Source organism: Rhineura floridana, chromosome 11 (assembly GCF_030035675.1).
Source record: "Rhineura floridana isolate rRhiFlo1 chromosome 11, rRhiFlo1.hap2, whole genome shotgun sequence".
Lineage (NCBI taxonomy): Eukaryota > Metazoa > Chordata > Lepidosauria > Squamata > Rhineuridae > Rhineura > Rhineura floridana.
Genome location: NC_084490.1, coordinates 53,064,055 through 53,076,087, shown reverse-complemented (window position 1 = coordinate 53,076,087; position 12,033 = coordinate 53,064,055). Strand labels below are relative to the sequence as shown.

Below are 12,033 nucleotides of genomic sequence, written 5' to 3'. Positions count from 1 at the left end.
GTCAAAGGGTAAAAAATTAAGTTTTATATAAAGATCGTGAAACCGAGAGGGAACAGAAATGAAAGCTGGGAGACCTCATTGGGAGATCCCTGAATTTCCGGCTGTGGAAAAAGAAATTATTTCGATGAAAAGAAAAAGCAAACGCGAGCGAGCGAGAGGGAGGGAGGAAATCTGCTTCGAAAAAACCCGAAGATCCCTGGCCCGGCGTGGGTGGAGTGGAGGCGGATCAGTCGGGAGGGGTGGAGAGAGGCAAGATAGGCGTGTGGGAGGGATCAATGGGTCCCCTCTTCTCTCCCTCCCCTTCCATCTGCTCTTCAGAGGCCGCACCAGCCAATCTCTGTCGTCGTCGCCGCCGCCTCCCTGCAGCAAGAAGAGACGCAGCTGCTGCCGCTGCCCCCCCATGCCTGTCTCCAGGCAGGCGGGAGAGCCGAGCCGAGCCCGAGCACTAGGAGCGGCTGCTGCTGCTGCTTCACCTCCTCCCCCCGCCTCCTTCCTCTCCACACGCCCTGCGGGCGCCACCGAAGGAAAAATCTAGCCGCCGCCGCCTCGTCTGCCCGATCGCTCTCCCACCCACCCTTGTACGTTTTTTTAAACCTCGGGACGGACTCCAGCCCTCTGGCCTTGTACCTTTCTTCCTCCCGCGGGCAAGGAGAAAAAAAGAAGCGTCCTCAGTTCTCGGCAGACCCAGCGTTCCTCCGTTGAGTTAGATCGACCTTCCAGGGAGGAGGGAATTTTGGATCACCGGATCACCCGCTCCCAAGATTTCTCTTCCCTCCCAATTCTTCGCTCTATTGGATTTCTACAGGATTTATTCGAGATGCAGCTCTCTTTCGACACACACACACACACTCGAGATTTCTCCGCTTTGTTAACAGAGATGGCCCTTTTTCCACACTGGATTCCCCCCCCATAACCTAAAGAAAAGAGACGAGCTGATCCCTCAAATACTCTCGAAGTGAGAGCTAGTACTTACCTCCCACTAACAAAATCCCTTTCAACAAATTCTAGTGACCTCCCAATTTGTATCCCCCGAATCGTTTTCCCGCCGCCCCGATCACAAAAGAAGCCAGCCACTTAGCGAGAACGATAGCTCTTCACCACTGTCGGGCAGCGTGGTCGAGAAGGCAGGCTCTCGCTTTCCCCCAGATTAACTCGCCTTCGATCACGCGGAAGACGAAAGGAGCCTTTCCCGTTGTAAGCGAGAGGTTCAGGTTTCTCCCCAAACCCTGTACCACAGCGCGAAGCAACGGATCCCGCGCCGTCAGCCTCGGAACAGGCAGCGAACCAATGCCCGGTGTGTGTGAAGGGGGCCGCCAGGCGAGTTCCGCGTCTCTTTTCTCTCCGTCGGTCTAACCTCGTCGAGGCGGTTAATAAGGCTGAGCCAAGCCCGCCTCGTTGTGGCGGCGGCAGTCGCGAGCGGGGAGGAGCAGGAGCCGGAGAGCCGCTGCAGTAGCAGCAGCCCCATCGGAGCCGCTGGTGGAAGGGGGGCGGGGAAGGCAGGCTGGCGGGAGGGAGAAATGAATGCCCGGCTGGGGGCGTCCAGGCAGAGCCGAGGGAGGGCAGCACGTCGTGGCGGCTGCTCCAGCAGCCTCCTCCTCCACCACCAGCGCCCAGACCCCCGGGGAGTGCCTCCCCCTGCGCGCCTAGGCGCACGGGAACTCGGCGAGCCAAACCCCGTTGACCCGATCCTCCACACTCCTCCACAACCCCCCCAAAAAATACTCCACGTCGCGGGAGAGAAAAGAGGAGGGAGGGCCGCCGAAAAGCTCGCCTGAATGGACCCACCCTCCGGATGGCGGAGCGTGCTGGCTGTAGCCGGTCGAAAAAGCTATGGTGACCGACCTCGCCAAAGGTTTCCGGCGAGGGAGAAAAGTGGGGAACAGTAGTCTTAAAAACAAAAAAAGCTACAGCTTTTCTTTCTGTCTTTCAGAGTTAACGTGCCGCTACCATGGAAAGGGGGGGATTGTCGCGCTTCCCCCACCGTACATTGGCTTCTCCCCCTCTGCAGGCAGCCAGAGGCGTACAAGGCGGCGGCTTGGTTCTTTCTACCGCCTCCCCTTTCTTTTTTTAACCCGAGCGGAGGCCCCTCGGTTCTAAAAGACGCCCAGAGCTGGAGAAAGAATAGGGGGGTCGGATCTCTGAACCCCTAGACTACACCGCCTGGTTATTTCTCGCTCCAACCCCTCCTTGCCGCCGAGCAAAGCGGGGATTGGTGTTCGAGAAGCAGCCGCCACCGCCGCCACCTTCCTTCTCGCTCTCGCCTTGCCATGGCCGAACGTCGCGGCCTCTCTTGGCTAGCGAACGCGGGGAAGCCAGGAAAGGGCCCCCGATTCGAGTCCTATAAATGTGCCACTAGATGTGATGGGGACGGGAGGAATGCAACCTCCAAATATGCTTTTTAAAAAATGTTCAGTCCTCAAGTATGATTATATTTAAAATAACACCAGCCCCCCCCCACAAATGTGGTTGACAAAAAAAAATCAAAATGCTATTTCGTTTTAAAAAAAACCCGAAAAACGAGATGAAGCCCACATTTTTCAGCCTTACCGAGGAAACAGGAGACGTTGGAAGGAGAAAACAGCAACGGTTGCTGCTCACAACAGCAGCAGCCGCCTGCTTGGCTTCCTCCACTGCCCGAGCTCGAGGAGGTAACAAAAGCGCCTCCCTCCAGCCCCAGATGGCCGAGCGCAGCGTCGGGTTAATGGCGAGCTCCACATGCGCTCGTACTGCCGCAAAGCCAGCCCCGGCTGTAGGCAGCGTCGCCTCGGATCGTGCCTTCTTTCCCCCCCTCCCCCTGATCCGTCCTAACCCACCCACCCTCCTTTGCAACGGGGGGCTCCATGCTGGAGCTGATTCGAGGGGAGATTTTTAGCCCCCTTCTACGTCTGCAACCTACCTGCAGATCGGAAGGCTTCGGAGAAAAGCTCCCCCTTTTTCCCCCCTCTTCTTTCCTGGGCTTGCTTTAGCTGGGAAGCGTTGGTTGAATGCACGCCAGCTCTGCAGCGCTGGCCCCGGGCGTGGACTCGCTCCAGTCCCCGCAGAGAGCTCGCACTTCCCCCGCCTCCATCTCTCTGCTTTTTTCTTCCAATCAGCCGGTCTCTTCGGCTCCCGGATCCTTAGGCAACCTCACAGCCCTTCTTCACAAGTCCCCACTTTTCCATCTGCTCCCTAAACGGGATTGCAAAAAAGGAAGCATTGGGGGGGGAGTGGGGGGGCTTCGATCTCTCTCTCTGATCTTAACAGGTTGTGGGTCTGTCTACGTCTCGGGGTGTGGAGAGAGAGAGAGAGAGAGAATGTGCGTATGTTTTTATTGCTCTTTGCTTTTGCAACACTGTAGTCAAACGAGAAGAAGAGGGAGGAGGGGAAAGAGAAGAGAGCAAAGAGGGAAAGAGAGAGGAGGGGGGAAATCTTACATTTGCCACAAATCCTCTCGGTTTGGCGCTTGTAAAACGATCACAAATCACACGCACTCGATTTTAATTCCTCCTGCGACCTCCCCTTTCTCCCCCCCCTTTCAAACGATCGCATCAAAAAAATAGGAGGGGGGAGGGAAGAAATCCAAAATAAATTAAAAATAAACTCCGGAGGAGCGAAGACAAGCCTCCAGATTATTTCTGAGGGCAGACATATTTTTGGCAACAATCGGATATTTTTTAAAGGTGTCAGTTTGCCTGCCTTGTCAACAACAGAGGGAGGGAGGAAAGGAGGGGTTTGTGACTCCCCGCGCCCCGTTGGGTATTATTGGCAGTAATCTCGGGGCTGTTTTCGAAACCGTTGCGTGAAAACGACACTGGCATAGATTTCAGTCAAAACCAGACTTATTTTCCTCCTCCCCCATTCCCTTTTTTCGCTCGTTCGCTCTCTTTTTTTTTTTTAATCTAATTTTTTCCAGCTCCACCTTTGTTGTTAAGGGCGTCATCTCCGGCCACAGCCAATCATCTGCTTTTGGAGTTGCCTGTCAAATTAACGCTGATTCCAATACGCAAAAGCGACTTTTACAGACATACCAAAAATGCAATTAGGAGTTATGAGTTTAAGGAGGGGAGGGGCAGAGCAAGCTAATCAACTCACTTCCCCCCGCCCCCCCTTCCCCCGGTAAAAACAGGCGATCACGAATGAGCTGTGTTTGCTTATTTCCTGTTGTCCTTTTCAAATAGATGGGACTTGGAAATCATTTCTCTACCTTCTAGGATTGGTGAGTATGTGTGTTTGTCCCATATATATAAAACATGGAAATATATACATTATTTTTAATTACAAAAACAACACACAACGGATACAACACATAACAGATTGAGCCAAGAGAGCTCACTAAAATGTAATTATTGTTGTTATGTGCCTTCAAGTCGAATGGCGACCCTATGAATTAGTGACCTCCAATAGCATCTGTTATAAACCACCCTGTTCAAATAATATTTTTTAGAATGTAAAAGCCAAAACAATCTCACAAACCAAAAGCTGATATTAACATTTTGAACTACAAGGGCCCTCAGTTGTCCACACAATATATTTTTTCTTTTTCCCTAACTGTTGGAAATGAAGTCTGTGAAGATTTAAGCATCTGTGTGATGTTCCTACTAATTCTATGCTCATTTTCTGAAAACTAAGTCCCAGTGAGTTCTATGAAAAAAATCTCCGAAGTATGGGGACATATAATTGTAGTTTCAACTGAAACGAGCCCCTCTGTACCTACTGTAAAAGGCTGATGGTGCGATCTATACATGTCTACTCAGAAGTAAGCCCTGAATTCAATGGGACTCCCAAGTTAGTTTGTATATAATGCAATGTGTTATATATGTTGAAAACCACTGTAATAAAATATTTTTGTGAGATAGCTTTTTATGCATGAGCCAAATTATATAGATGCCTTCCCTGCCCTCTAATTATATTTCTGATTTTATTTTTATTTTAAACTATTATTTACACTTTTAATGTTTCACACATTTCCTAACATAAGGTGTCAATTCTATGATATTTTTAAAAGTCCTAAATCTTAGCAATACTTCGCTGATGAGAATATGTAAGTATTGACCTTTGAGTGTGAGCAAGTGAGGACATGGCCCCGTCTTCCTTCTCTGCAACAGATATTCCAACTTTGTTACTCTAGTTGCTTGAGAATATTCCAATCCGTTTCAGCTGGTTTATTTTTCATTCAGTTTGCAGCTAAATGCGATTTAGGTTGCTTCTGGCCTTGCTTCTCCTACCCCTGCCAGTTTACTCTGTGGGATGCCATGTGGGTATCCTAATTGCATACTGTAAGCTAGGTAGTGTAAGGCCCAGGGGCCAAATGGAGCCCGCTGGCCCTCTGTCTAGCCCAGGGATGGCTACTCCATGGCTCTCCAGATGCTGCTGGACTACAGCTCCTGTCATCACTGACCATGAGCTGTGTTGGCTGAGAATGATGGGAGCTGTAGTTCAGCAGTATCTGGAGAGCCACGGAGTTGCCACCCCTGGTCTAGCCCTTGAGGCTCTTCTCAAGGCCACACCCCCTCCCCAGTCTCTCCCCTCACAGCCTTACTTCATATCGGCTTTTGCTGGACTGGAATGTATCCTTAACCTCTGATAATGCATCTTGGTTGCCTGGATGGAGGATAGAGAGGGATGTGTTGAATGTATACAGATGTAGAAACTAGCCTACTGTACAAAGGTAAAATGTTCATCTGTTGCTTTGCCCTCTTTTACCTCTGGCCCCACCCACCACTATCATGTGGCCCCCAGTCATCTGCCAAGATGGGAATGTGGCCCTTGATCTTAAAAAGGTTCCTCACCCCTGCTCTAAGATACGCAATTATGCATTTTTTCAACACCTGGTATACACAGTTGGAAACCACTTCCTGCACACACATTACCTAAACTGGATTGTGGCCTATTCTTTCAAATGAATTCTCACTGAACTAGCGTTATATATATGTTTGTAGTGCATTGGAGATAGTGGGCTCTGTGTTACCTTTTTGGACATCCTGTAATAGGCAATTACCAGGCCACAAAGCTTGGTCTCTCCCCTTGATAGTTTCCCTATAGGGCTTTTGTTTTTTACATATATAGACATGAGGAGAAGGGCCATAGGTCAGTGGGTGAGCATCTGCTTTGCATGTAGAAGGTCTCAGGTTCAATCCCTGGCATCTCCAGGTAGAACTGGTAGTGTCCTGTCTGAAAATCCTGGGGAGCTACTACCAGTCAGTGTAGACAGTACTGAACAACATGGACTAGTAGTCTGACTTAGTATAAGGCAGCTTCCTATGTTGCGGCTTAAGTTGAGCCAGAGCATGCCAGAGTTTTCTTCTAGGACACATTTTCAATGCCAGGATTCAGCTGTGAACATATGCAGAGTGCTGTTACCACTGAGTAATCTGATCTAGTAACTAAGCAACTATGTTTAGAGGGAGGTTTTCAAATCAGATGTCTGAGTATGTTTGAGATAATCTTATATTGAAGCAGAGGTTGAGATGTGAAGGCCCAGAAAAAAACTGTAAACTTGAGGAGAAACAGTTTTCGTGTTCCCCTCCCCCCTCAGTTTTTAAGGTTTCCCCCCCCAGGCCTTCATATCTGTAAGCAGGGCTGGCATTTGCTTTATCCAGTAAAATATTTGTTTATATTTCCTTATGAGAAATGTAAAAAGCTGGTTTTGATTTTTCTCTAAATGCTCAGTCCCAAACAAAGTCCTGGCAGCTACAGATAATCTTATCACTTTCAGAGGGGCAGCTATGTTTAGCTGCACTTCTGTGCACACATGTTTGAGGAGAAATCATTTAACTTAGTGGGACTTGTTTCAGAGTAAACATGCAAAGGATTTGGCTGCTGGTCTACCACAGCAAAAACAAGGAGCCTGTGGCACTCCAGATGTTGTTGAACTACAATTCCCATCATCCCTGACCATCGGTAATGCTGGATGGGGATGATGGGAGTAAGGGACCAACAATATCTGAAGGGCCACAGCTTGCCCATCCCCTGGACTAACAGATATTATTATTGAATAAGCTTTCACAGAATAGGACCTGGTTCATCAAATGTGTGATGTATCCTTGGTTTGTAGAGCGCGCACAAACACACACGCATACGTATAGAGGGGGAAATTATAGAACAGTGGGGCCTCCTGCACAAAATTCAAGAGGTACATGCCCCTTTTAATGTGTTACTTGCACAAATGGGCTCCATGTAATTAAAAGGGTTAAGCTGGCCCAACCCCTGACATCACGCTGCTTCCCTGCCTCCATCATCCATATATTGAGTGTTGAGAATTGAGGGAGACTATGCATGTAAACTTCCACAGGAGCTGGGACCCTTGTCACACAGGGTTCCAGCTCCTATTGAAACCTATGCATGTTGGTCTCCCCACACTAGACATCGGGGCAGGGTAGCTGTAGAGTGTTGAGGGTAAGGCCAGTCATGCAGGTTGCTACCACTTTCATCATATGGAGCCCTCCTTCTCTTCAATGCATGAAAAGAGCTGTAGTCTGTTATTTTTTAAAAAATTATACCCTCCATTGTTACATACATATATATATATAAAAACTCAGGACAGTCCACAATATATACATCAGCAATAAAATGTCTACGAAGTTCATAGCATACAATGTAAAATTCAGCAAACCATCTGTCCATCTGCATTCTACAATAAATAGGCCAACTCTTCATTCAAAAAGGCCTGACACATTTTAGCTTGGCATCGAAAAACCATCCATTGTTGGTGCCAGCCTAGCCTTGTGGGGTGGGGAAGCATGGGAGTTCAGCAACATCTGGAGGTCTCCATCCCTGCCATAGATGTATTTTGGGGAGATAGGAATCTTGGTCACTGAGCATTGCAATTCTTATATTCTTGCAGTACCTAGAAATGTTATCTTCATGATGATAGAAAGCAATAATGCAATAATTATTATTTTAATAATGTTTTTAACCCTTTTTAAAATATGTTTTTAAAGTTTTTTTTAATGTTTTTAACATTGTTTTGTTTTAATGTATTTTAAGGTCTGTTTTTATGATGTTTTAAAATGTTTTTAGCACTTCTGCTTGCCGCCCTGGGCTCCCGCTGGGAGGAAGGGTGGGATATAAATCAAATAATAAATAAACAACTCAAAAGACAGTTGCACAACTTGTTAAAATTTTACTGAGGCAGAATATAGCCTTGGGCCCTCTGGTTTAGGGAATTAGGGAAACCATGCCATGTTCCTAGAGTTGGAACTGCAAAAGATGTGTGCCTTCAGACAGTATTTTGTAGAAGGCATTCAAGTGCATACCAGATCTTAAGGTTTGCACATTAAGTGGATTCAGCGCTTTGGTGCCCTAGTGCAACAAATCTACTTAAAAAAAAGACTTTTGCAGTGTGGAAAGTGACAGGGAAATGTATTGAAACATGTGGGATGAAGGAATGGCTAACGAGATATGTATACAAATCAGAATGAATGCTCAATAAAGACTGGACATAGTCTTAACTGCCGTGTAAGCTTTGTGCCAGCAAATCGGGATCATTGCGAAATAAACAGGTTGTCTAGGGGAGCCCATAATGGACACTTGAGGGCCTCTGTGTATGCAAAGTAGCCTGTCTTTCATTGCTACTAACCATAGGCAGAAGTCCCATGCTTCAGGATTAGGGGATGAAGCATCTTCCAGGCAGGCCTGAAGTGTGGCTTTGCTCTTTTTAATAGAAAGTAAGTACTACCCAGTAGTTTCTCCATGTTCTGTGCACAAATGCACAGGTCTTTCCCAGGCTTGGGCCTCCTTGCTTTGAAGGGCTTAAGATTCCTTGCCTAGGAAAGCTCACATGCTATTTGGCCTTTAAGGTCTGAGCCAAGCTGGGCACTGTGCCAATTTTAAGCACAAAATTTTTCTCCCTTTGCGCAAAAGATGTATGCTTTATTCTAATTACACTCAGGCCACCTCCACCCTCCCCATGAGAGGAGGGCCTGAAGAGCATGGCAGGGACCTGGTGGGGGAGGAGAGAGACCAAACTCCCAATTTGAAACTTAAAGCTAGCTTGGGACCAGGATACCTAAAAGATAGCCTCATCCCCTATGTATGTATCCAGCCAACCAATCACAAAAGATAGCCTCATCCCCTATGTATGCAGCCAACCAATCACTGCATTCTGCAGGAGAGGGCATCTGCAGATACCATCCTAGGAGTAGGTCTGTTCCACACAGAATCTGGCCTTTAATGTGGCAGCACCTACTCTTTGGAACTCCCACTGTGTATCAGTTTGGCTTCTTCTCTATTGTCCTTCAGCGCCTGCTAAAGACATTCCTCTTTCAACAACCTTCTAAAATCTTTATCCTAGTTGGTATTTGTCTTAGATTTGAACTGATTTTATGTAAATGTTGTTGCTGTTTTAAACTGTTTTTATATTTATACTTGTTTTTATATATCTAATTGTTTTTTTATATGTTTTATATGTGTATATTGTGTAAATTGCTTTGGGATTGCTCATGGGAAGCGATTCAATAATAATAATAATAATCTAGGCTGGGCTGAACAACTTGAGGTGAAAACGGTATACTCACAAACCCTTTCTACCTTCACAATGCTCTCCCCTCACGAGGTCTATAATAAACAACAATGTAATTTCTTAACACACTTTAAGAGTCCTTTAAAACTGTACAGGGTATCTCTAAAAAAAAAATCTGGAAAGAGATTTATCCCAAGTTGTCCCCTGGTATTATATAAAACAGAGTTGGGAGAACCTGTGGCCCTCCAGATGTTACTAGACTCCATTTCCCATCATCCCTCACCACTGGCCATGCTGGCTAAGGCTGATCAGAGTTGAGCAACAGCATGTGAGAGCCACAGGTTTCCCTTCCCTGTTTTAAAGCCTATCTTGTCAATAACTCCATCAAAATGTAGGGAGAGAAAAGGACTGCTACATTTATCTATAAACAACTATTCATCATTTTTTTTTCTTTTTTATGTCAATTCTAACACATTTCCAAATGGCATGCAGTTTATAGACTCTGCTTCTGGTGTGGTTCCTGATTTGAATATCAATAGCTATTAAAATGAAAAATGAAAATGAAAATGAATGACATCTCAAATGCAAAGATGTATCTCTGAACACTAATGTCAGGATCATTCAGACCATGGTGTTCCCATTCTCTATGTAGGGATGTGAAAGTTGGACAATGAAAAAAGCGGATAAGAGAAAAATCAACTCCTTTGAAATGTGGTGTTGGAGGAGAGCTCTGCGGATACCATGGACTACAAAAAAGACAAATAATTGGGTGCTAGAACAAATTAAACCAGAAGTGTCACTTTTGGAAGCATAATGAGAAGACATGATTCACTAGAAACGACAATAATGCTGGGAAAAACAGAAGGGAGCAGAAAAAGAGGAAGGCCAAACAAGATGGACTGATTCAATAAAGGAAGCCACAGACCTGAACTTACAAGATCTGAACAGGGTGGTTCATGACAGATGCTATTGGAGGTCACTGATTCATAAGGTCGCCATAAGTTTTAATCGACTTGAAGGCACATAACAACAAAGCTATTATTACATATCCTTCACCTTTACTGTGAGTAGCTCCAGACAACATATGTGCCTTTCCCCTCACTCCATTTCATCCTCACAACAACCCTGTGAGGGAGTGTAGGCTGAGAGTGACTAACTGGACCAAAACCTCTGATGAGTCTCATGGGATTGGAACCTGGGTATCTCAAGTCTAAGGCTACCAGTCTAGCCAGAACACCACACTCTTTTCACTTCCTGGCCCTTCATGCCGTTCCTTACTTCTTCAGGCCACCAGCCCCACCACTTGTTTCTCTCACTGTACCTGCTATATCTAACTGGAGTGCTTTCAGCTTTCCTACCTACAGTTTTGGCCCAATTCTCACTGTGGTGATCCCTTCAGGTTGCAGATGAGGGTTGAGATGATTGAATGCCCCTCTATTTTAAAAAGTGAATCCTGGCACATAGAAAAGTAGCACATCAGGAGTAAGGACAGCCTACACCACTTTTTGACATTTAGTTTTCTGTGTGGAGGAAATTCTTTTGTCAGTATCCTCTGTCTCCAAGACATATTCCTTCAGTGAAATAACAGCAGAATCTCTGGAGCTGCAATCGTCACCCCAGAAGTTATCTGTACAGATGGTTGTGTGTTCCTGGGGAGTGCACAGTATGCTCCTTTTGTTTCACATATTGAATAAAGCAAAACCAGGTATCAATATAATCTTCCTCCTCTTTGTGATCTCAGTTATCTAAAGTGCCTCCAGATTGTCAGTATTTTGCAAGAGGGATTCAAGAGCATATAGGAACTTCATTTGCATGTTTAAAGTGGAATGAAGCACTCTGTTCCACTGCCACAACAAATCCATTTAAAAATAACTTTCTGTGATTTGGAAAGTGATGCAGAAATGCACTGAAATGCGTGAGATGATCAAATGATTAATAGGAAGACATGTAAATGCCCCGTGAGCAAATCAGGATAAATGCGCATTGACATATAAAAAGGTAAAGGTGTCCCCGCACTTATAGTGCGAGTCGTTTCCGACTCTTAGGGTGACGTCTTGTGACGTTTACTAGGCAGACCGTATATATGGGGTGGGATTGCCAGTTCCTTCCCCGGCCTTTCTTTACCCCCCAGCGTATGCCGGGCACTCATTTTACTGACCACGGATGGATGGAAGGCTGAGTGGACCTCGACTCCTTTTACCAGAGATTCGACTTCCTCCTTCTGTTGGAATCGAACTCCGGCCGTGAGCAGAGCCGGCCGTGAGCAGAGCTTCAGCTGCGTTACCACCGCTTACCACTGCACCACGGAGGGCATATAACCGCCCCATAAACAAATAAGAATGAATGCTCAGTAAAGTCCAGACATCGTCTAACTTCCATGTAAGTTCTGTGTAAGCAAATCAGAATGGACAGGGTGTCTGGGGGAGACCACAGTCAATTTCTCTGTAAGCGCCAGTGGCCACTCATGTGTTGCAGCCACTTCTCCATCAAGATTGCTCTGCTACTAGCAATCTGAAGTGGTACAGCTTACACTCAGCTTTATCACCACAAAGTGAGACGAGAACTCAGCCTTTTATCTTGCTCCACAGTCAGAG

The 12,033-nt window shown here is 46.4% G+C and overlaps 1 protein-coding gene and 1 long non-coding RNA gene across 5 annotated transcripts in view; one reads left to right on the top strand and one right to left on the bottom strand.

Moving 5' to 3' along the window:
- The window catches only part of UBTF (upstream binding transcription factor), a 58,504-nt gene extending 55,261 nt beyond the window's left edge, over positions 1–3,243 (bottom strand). For 2 of the 4 annotated variants that reach the window (XM_061591378.1, XM_061591381.1), the window contains exon 1: positions 2,897–3,243. The gene's annotated coding sequence lies outside the window, so the exon portion shown is untranslated. Of the gene's footprint in view, positions 1–2,547; positions 2,716–2,896 lie in introns of those variants that run through there. The other 2 variants (XM_061591382.1, XM_061591380.1) reach the window with 2 other exon arrangements.
- Positions 247–11,156, top strand: LOC133367293 (uncharacterized). Its single transcript, XR_009758566.1, has 2 exons — positions 247–4,195; positions 9,932–11,156. It is a non-coding gene; the product is annotated as an uncharacterized LOC133367293 (long non-coding RNA).
- Positions 11,157–12,033: the final 877 nt, after the last annotated feature.